We start from the raw sequence: 9,098 nt of genomic DNA, 5'->3' as shown, positions 1-9,098 counted from the left end.
GTTAAAAATACTAAAAGGAAATAGGTTGTGGACAAGCTATATTTTGTAATAAATGTTGACTTCTTTCAAGAAATTTAAAATACAAGATACATTTACGGTATCAAAAGTTCCTTCATATGTTGAATAATGTAGTAACGATCCACGCGTGTATTTTGCAGATCGAAATAATCTATTATAAAGTTTTTCACTGTGAATGGTTCATTCGAAGAAAGGCACTTAGGCGATATTCACCCTTTAATATGTAGAAGTGGGCTACATCAGTATGACCAGTTCTAATTCTTTGCAATGACTACTTCTTCCTTATAGATGGTTCTGTATGAAGGAATCAATTTGCCTAAGGTAGGTATGATAACATGGAGCTTGTTAATGACAGCGTCGTTCCATGATGCCATCCACTTACTAAATAAAATAAAAATATCAGGTTTAAAGTCAGTGTATATTTTAATATCAGATGGTTGTAGAGATGGGCCATTGTAGCAGCCTGCGATGCCCTTTCTTTACCATTAATGCGGACATGGCCTGGTAATCAACTTTATACTCTGCTGCAAGAGGTACACCGCTCGGTATGTTTCTTGAATTTGGTTAAACTATGTGAGCATTAAATTTGTAAACAACAATCACTATTTAATTGTAGTTAACCAGATTCCTGCGTGGTGCGAGCGAGAGACATTACGTAACCTTAACTTGCTTGAGTAAGAGAGGTAACTATATCTAGAATGGTAATATTTTGAGATCTTGCTTTACAAAGGCTACGTCCCTTGTTTTGTTCGTGACCCTTGTCCCTCGGCGCGTAAAGCCGCTGAAGGTGGTTTTACAGCAGAAGAAAGATATCTTTGTGGGAATATTCAGGTAAATCATAAGTCAAGTTTTCAACACGATTATTTTCCGTCATATTTTATCCTTTACAAACAGTATATTTTGATAAATATTAGTACGCCCTTACACAGTACCCAGTAGTTTGCGCACGGGTTAAACTGTGTCAATTTTACTTTTGACCAGTTGAATTAAATCCACGCAGTTTGCATGCCATAAAAGTACTAGTAGTACTGTCGGGTAGTGATTTACACCTTTCATTCATTTCACCTGATGTGAAAAAAATGAACATTCATCATATTGTCAAAAAAGGCAAGTGTTAAGAGGTTAATTATTGTGATCAGTAACATAACGGGATCGGACGGGGCGGTTGCCCCGGGCGCCAGACGTCTAGGGGCGCAAAACCTGAGGGTGCCAGAGGTCTTGGGTGCCAAAACCCCTTTGGGCCTTCATCGCCGCCCCAGGTGCCATTTACCTTTAGTACGCCACTGGTTGTGGTGTCCATTCATATATTCATCTGCCACATGAGTGTCAATTTTGACGTACTTTAGCATTTTAAAAATATACTCCTTTCTGAGTGATACCTCACATTTCGTTGGAAACGTTAGTTATTTTAGCAAAGAATTCACATCAAATCACAATGATATATTCCTTCATACTTTTCTTGGCATTCTTTCATCCAGACTACCTACTTATCGGAATGTTCATCCGTTATGTCACTTTTTTTTTGACGCACTTCACAATAGTCCACTGCCAGTGACACACCTATAGATCTATTTAGGGATAATAATGGTTTAGTTTACACGTTTTATTGCCCTAAACACTGTAAGTATAAATACAGAGCATAAGGATTGGATGTGATTTTGATTTTTAACGTAGCTTCAACAATTTTTCAGTGATATCGCTACGATGTCTGCAGTGTGGCAGTTTATAGTGATGTCTAGCACTGGGGCATCATGCCGCAGACACATGATGTCCCACCCAGTCACATTATCCTGACACCAGGCTGACCAGTCCTAACACTAACCTCTTAATGCTGAATGCCAAGCGAGGCAGCTGTTAGTACCATTTTTGTAAGTCTCTGGTATGACTCGGCCGGGGATAGAATCCACGACCACCCGCATCCGAGGCGGCATAAGGACTGGAAACAAGATTTTCAGTTTACAAATTCATTTGCATTATGTACATACATAATTAATGAGCATGCAAGCAAGAGTTTTGGAAAAGGTCAAGATAGGTGATGTACATACATATAAAGAAATGAGAGAGATGAAAGAAGTCTAGGATAATAAATCTCAGAGCAACAGTACATAAAAAAACAAGTTTATATAAAAAATTATTCTCATTCTTCCTATTATTTACAAATTCAGAAGATAGGTCAAAATAAGTTAAATATGAAGATTCTTTTACTGTTGAAGTAAAATTGTTTATTTGTTATCAGATAGAAATCCTAATACTTTTATATAATAAAACTAAATGTAGAGGATGCTGATTTAATTATGAAATATATAATAAAATAGTTGTTTCTTGTAAATATGCACACATTAAAATACCAAAATAACACCTATAATGTCACTTATGACAACTCCACATGACACTTTATTATGCTTGATAGAATTCTAAACAGTATTATTGATGCATTTATCTGCTGGGAGTCATGTTGCTATCATCTTTTTGAGTAGCTGACTTGATACCTATTGATGCATGAAGTTTATTTGCCACATCAGAAAAGTCAGCATGGATTTTTATTTAGGATGATTGGAAAAAAGAGAATTAGTGACATTTTTTATGACGTGTCGTCGTTACAATTCACAACTGACAATGATAGAAATTTCAAAACAGAATTCTGTCTATATGAATTGGAATTGACCAGTGTAAACAAATGCTGTGGTCATGACATCACACATCTTTGCTAGCCATTATTCCGATAACCCTATCTACACTTTGGCATATCGAACAGACATTTCTGTGATTCAGGTCTGTGAATTTCATTGGATGCAGTGGCAGGCCACCGCATCCAATCCAAAACTAAGTTCTTTGAATTTGATGTTAAACTTACAAAGTATCCTTTTTAGGTCAGTTGCCTCCACCATTTTTGGACAATGTACAATGCACAAAGCTATTGGTTAGGTGGCATAACTTACTAAGGGAGGCATTACATGAAATCCAATAGATGTCACTAGGAGAAAGCATCAGTATAGCTGTTCAATCCACCAGGGTATAGATAGGGTTATCAGAACCTTGGCTAGCAAAGATGGGTATCACTGAGAGATGCATTCTCTCAAGAACTGGGAGCTTATGATGCTGTGTCAAAATGGGGCAGGACATTACATCTATCTGTTACCATCCCACTTCTCCACATTTAGTTTTATCCCATCCACTTTTTCTAACTGGTGGGGATGGCTTGCACTTGAGACAAGAAATGGTACTATTGGTTTGGGGTTCAATAGATAAAAAAGTCATGGAACAGTGATTGAAAATATTGTCTCAGGCCAAAATCTTTAGTTTTACAAATACATATTTTAGCCAAGCCTCATACTGTACTTGTTCTTGAGGAAAGAAAAACACTTGTAAACTTTGAGGTCAATAGGTCAAAGGTCATGTCACACTGACTGAGGAAAGAAAATGAATTCCTTCAGTAACTTTAGTTCTACAACATATACACTTACTAAAGTACAAGTTAAACTAGTAATACCAATTGTTTGTGTGTAATTTCTTAGAATTTTTTACACATGCCTTTAAATGGCAATTATTAAGTTTATTTCATTCCTTGTCAATCAATATTGTTTGGAAGATCATAATATAAATGTGTTGAGAAATGCATACATCAAAATCAGTGTTAAAGTACATGGCCATTTTTGGATGAGGTCAGGCAAGAGGTGTTTTCCAGTATAAGCTGAATTGAATATCATGCACTGTGATGTGACAATGAAAGTGCCACATGTTGGAAAACATTCATCATGCTTTGCATTATGTGTTACTGTCTTGACCCAGTTATGTATCTAGCTGCCAGCTGGTGTAGAACATTCAACAACCAGGAATGAGTGGATTTTTCTTAAACTGTATTAGTATTAAATTTTAGAACAGCAATTATTATTACTTAAGGTTTGTAAATGTACCCACATGACTACATTGACATACAGGTTTGTTGACATACAGGTTTGTACTAGAGACAAGAAAGACATCTGTTATTTTTGGATTAAAAGGTCAGAGGTTATGGTTACTGTGACTTGTATAAAAATTGATGGTTTCCACATGACTGAATGGAATCTTGCATTACTTACTTCAAGCAAGTTTTGTTGTTGAATTGTAAGGGAGGCAAAATGAGAAAATAATGTAAGGTCTAAATGTTAAACAGGTCAAGGTCACTGTGACTCAAGATTAGAATAAGGTCCCAGTCTGTCAAAGAGTAAACATCTAAAGTAAAAAAACATTGAAAATAGTATTTTTATGCCAATACCTGATCGTGTATGTTGATTGACAACTACTTCTTAGAATCATTTTAACAATTTGAAGAATGCTTTTTCAGCTACATGCATATATTGAATGTGTGAAACAGTTAGTAATCAGTGTATTGATGCATCAATACTTTTTCCATATCAATACCCATAGCAATACAAGAAGTGAAAAATCCATACAAATGATACTTACCCTATAAAATGTACATAAATATTCAGCACTCATGAATAATTATTAGTTGTTTGCCTTTCTATTCTTTAAGTTGAGGATTCATCTGAGACAAATGTTGCAGGCATATACGCTCATTTTTGTCAGATTAAAAAATATATTGGCAACAACCACTTCTACAAATTAACACAATTCACATGATTTAAAATATCGCCCCCCCCCATTCCATGCTAATTATTTATCCTCTTCACATGTTCAGCCACTGATAAGATGTCATTGTAAAGAAGACATTCCATGATTGTTCCTCGTGATGATTTACATACTTTGCTGATTACTTATTAACCACTTTTACGCTAAGCTTCTCTGATGTTTTGTATCTTGTCTAGTACTGGATTGAATTTGAAGGCTACACTTCTGGTGTGTCATGCAGAGAAATATGTTACATTCATTTATGAATGGTGATTATTGTTGTTCAAGTTCAGGGTAAAACACTAATCACAAGAACTATTTGTAGTTTATTCACTGAATGACACACTGGAAGATTGCATCAAATCAAGATTCAAATTGATCCAAAGCAACAGATAAGCTTTGCAAAAAAATGGCTTTTATATGATCTGTAAAATACGTAAGTAACACTTGAGGAATGAGTGTGGAATGTCTCCGTTTAAGTTAATACATGTAATTACTGCAGTGGCATCACTAGGGTTGGTGTCACCCAGTGCGGTAACTCATGGTGTCACCGCCATGGACCTCCTTCCTGCACAGAAATTCTACATTTTTATTAGACAGTCATGTGCGGTAATTCGAAGCATCACCCACATGGATCCCCTTCCAGCACAAACATATTTTTTTTTATAGATAGTCATGTGTGGTTACTCAAGGTGTCATTGTCCTCCTTCTCACACAAAAATCAGATATTTTATTGACAGTCATTTTGGTGTCACGTCCTCTGATGGTGTCACTCAGTGCAGCCCGCACCCTCCACAGCCCCCACACCCCTCTAGTGATGCCACTGAATTACTGACTGAGTTATAGTCACCTTGTTAATTTCTAGAAGGCAAGTGGGTGTTGACAATGATTTCTTTTTTCACTGAAAGAAATAAGTGCCTGTGGCCGCAGCAGTTGTCTTGCAGTTAGTGATGGAATTGGTCAATAGTCATCTTCACTCCCACATTTGGACTTGTTCTAGATAAGATTTTCTTTGCATGAAGACATGTTTTAAAGCATTCATACAGTGCAAAACGAAGGGTGTGATGACCAAAAAGTGTCCTCCAAATGAAGCATCTTGAAATGGCCTAAATTAAAATCACTGACAACTAACAGGTAGTCTGCTGGAAATATTTTTTGTTGTCAAGGATGAGAATAGCAGCATATGAACAGATAACAAGTCCATGTCTTTCTGCAATCTGCTTACTGGAAATACAACCAAGATGTCAACACATGTAAAATATCACCACCCTACCACTGACAGACCTTTGAAAGATGAAAAGTCCATCAAGTTGTTATCATAATATATTGTATCATAGTCTGTGTATTGTGAATCATATCGCTGTGTGTATTGCTTCACCCCTAATATTGTTTAGTAAGATACTATACCAATTTTCCCAAACTAAGTTATGCTCCTTTCCCACTAGTAGCATTGTATTTAGTCCACACTACCAGAAAGTATTACATGGATTCTGTACAAAATTATTTTCCTATATAGTCTTTACAAATGTTTCCCATTATTGAACATTACCAAGTGTACAAATCCAAATGAATCGTATGTTAAAATTATTCTGAATATAGATAGTGATTGCATATATGATAACTGAACTGAGTCTTATCAGGGGAGATATGTTTGTCAGAATAGAAAGAGCTTCTATATGTGATGAGACAAATGTATTGGAAATATTGCTGCAAAGTTTCAATGAAATCGATAGGCACAGGATTTATTCTGACACCATTGTTTTAAAACAAGGTAAATCAAGATATGTCAGAAATGGAAGAAATTTAAAGTTTGATCATGAACATGTTATTTAATATAAACACTTTATAAACGGTAATAAGTCTCAAGTAATGAAACATTAGCAAATTACTATTAATTAGAACAGTGGAAGAACCAAAATTTAAAGTATTTGATACTAAATTTGAGTTCAGATAAAGATCCCCAGCTAAACAAGATTAATGAGGTGTTCCAGCATGGAAGATATATGTGTGTGTGTGTGTGTTTGTGTGTGTGTATGCTTTAGATAAATAATCTTGATGCACAGAGTTAAGATCAAAGAGTATCAATTGTATAACTGGGCACACACACAGACACACACACACACACACACATTCTCTTGCTGGACATGTCCAATAAATTAAAGGTTTTGACAGGTGCTTACTTGAAGCATCCAGATATCAGTCATAGGAATTTTCCAATATCATTGAATCAAATTGCCTTTGATACATTAAACTGCCAGATAAACAATTTAGTGATCCATTAAACTGCCAAATAAACGATTTAGTGATCCATTAAACTGCCAAATAAACAATTTAGTGATCCATTAAACTGCCAAATAAACAATTTAGGGATCCATTAAACTGCCAAATAAACAATTTAGTGATCCATTATACTGCCAAAGAAACAATTTAGTGACTTAAAATTCAAGAGTTACTGGAGCTACTTTACTGATCATCTTTTTTGTCAGACAGTCAATAAAGATGTTGTCAACTAAGCTTAATTCAGTGATGATGATGACCAGTTCCAATTTACACATTGTTTTTTTTAACTGGACATTCATTTAGATCTGACTAAACTTGTTTTGGTCATCATGTTTTTCCAGTTGTTTAATATTTAAAACAAGAAGAAGAAAAAAGAAAGATGCAGGCTTGTGTCCTGGACTTGTCAGAAAAGAACCTGTAATTTAACAATTGCCTCTGAGTTCTTTACTGTAGACATTACAACAGTCCCTCACAACAGTCTAATTTGTGTCACAGTGTGTCTGGACATGTAGAGATGCTCCTGGATTTTATTTAAAAGGGGGTATCTCTTTTGTCACCATTAAAAGGGAAGTGTATAAAATTGTTATTGTTCATTATGTACCTGACACTTAAATATCCTTCTCTCTTTCTTCCTTCTTCATTCTGTTAACCACAATTATTGAATCATCCATGAATTGTTCTAGAGCACTTTTCAGGAACCAGCCATACAATGCACATGAACATTTCATGAACAACTAGTGAACATTAAATTGCCAAAGTTTCAAGCACAAATTAAGATAGCAAAATATGGCATGGCTGTTGAAGCTATGCTCCAGCAGCAAAACAAATAAAAAGAACATTAGAAGGAAAATAGGAATGCTTGATTTGCAAGAGATGCTTGGCATCAGAACAAAATATCGTACTTCATTTGCATGAAGTTCACAATCTTAGTAAGTGCTGAATTTATTTATATCGATGGTTGAAATATGAATATGATCAACCCCTGGTACCATTAAATTTATGTCCATTTTATTGATCAGTCATACCTTCATTTACCTTTTTACCCCAATTCATCCAAAACAATAATTTCTGAAGTTATGCATTTAAAGTTTGTCCAGATATTCTCTGGCTTAACAACTGCCTTGTTTCATTTTAAATAAGATTGAAAACAGGGACTGAGCTTCGGCTCAAAGGTAAAGTTATGACAGAAATTGTTTTTTTCCTTGAATCATGCTGCATTCAAAATCAGATGAACATACATTTGTATTAGTTTTCAGTTATTTCAAAGCAACTTGTGTGTTGTTAAACTATTCTTATTTTGTTTCCAACTATTATCATAATTATTTGAGAAGTTTTTACCTTTGCAGGAGGTCGTGGGTTCAAACTCTGGCCGAGTCATACCAAAGACTTAAAAAAATAGTAATAGCAGCTGCATTGCTTGGTGTTCAGCTTTAAATGGTTTGTGTTAGGACTGGTCAGCTTGGTGTCAGGATAATGTGACAGGGTGGAACATGATCCTACATGTCTGTGGCATGATGCCCCAGTGCTAGACATCACAATAGACTGCCACACTGCAGACATCATAGCAATATGACTGAAAAACTGTTAAAGCTACATTTAAAGTCCAAATCACACACACAGACTCAAATTTTTTTCATGAATTTCAACTGCCATTCTTTTAGTTCTTTAACTGTTCTTGAATGTTCCTGAATTCTTTCAAGAACTATTCATGATTTTTGTGTGTGAATTATTAAATAATTTTAGTAGATGAACTGTTCTTGATATGTTCATGAACTCATTCTAGAACAGTTCTTTAACTCTTAAGATATATTATTGTTCTTGACTGAAGTACCTTCATTTGTTCTTTAAGTTATTCATGAACTGTTTAAGAACTGAAGTTCATGAACAGCCCCCCAAAAAACAATTTCAGGAATGTTTATTGTTCTGTACAACAATATTTCACAAACTTTATGAACTGTTCATAATTTCAAGAACTCTGTTTTTCAGGGGTAGGCTGCACTAAATCAATATCCTCATAAGATGCCTACTCCTATCTTGATATTGTGTTTTAACCATTTATACCACATCAACCTTTCTGAAACTATGTAATTTTTTTGTTTTTTTTTGTTTGTGGTTCATCTAATATTGCGAATTATAATCCTCTCTCCAGCATGAAACTTACTACAGCCAACACTTTCTTCATTCTGCCA

The 9,098-nt window shown here is 35.1% G+C and overlaps 1 protein-coding gene across 2 annotated transcripts in view; it reads left to right on the top strand.

Annotated features, from left to right (window-relative positions):
- The first annotated feature begins 760 nt into the window (after positions 1-760).
- LOC149807376 (very long chain fatty acid elongase 4-like) overlaps positions 761-9,098 on the top strand; it is a 144,397-nt gene continuing 136,059 nt past the window's right edge. The window contains exon 1 of one of the 2 annotated variants that reach the window (XM_089965951.1): positions 761-849. The gene's annotated coding sequence lies outside the window, so the exon portion shown is untranslated. The remainder of the gene's footprint in view (positions 850-9,098) is intronic. The other variant, XM_089965943.1, reaches the window with a different exon arrangement.

The sequence above is a fragment of the Sinohyriopsis cumingii genome, chromosome 1, assembly GCF_028554795.1.
Source record: "Sinohyriopsis cumingii isolate HCF-2022 chromosome 1, ASM2855479v2, whole genome shotgun sequence".
Classification (NCBI taxonomy): Eukaryota; Metazoa; Mollusca; class Bivalvia; order Unionida; family Unionidae; genus Sinohyriopsis; species Sinohyriopsis cumingii.
Note: the sequence above shows the minus strand (reverse complement) of the source record. Positions and strands in the feature narration are given on the sequence as shown.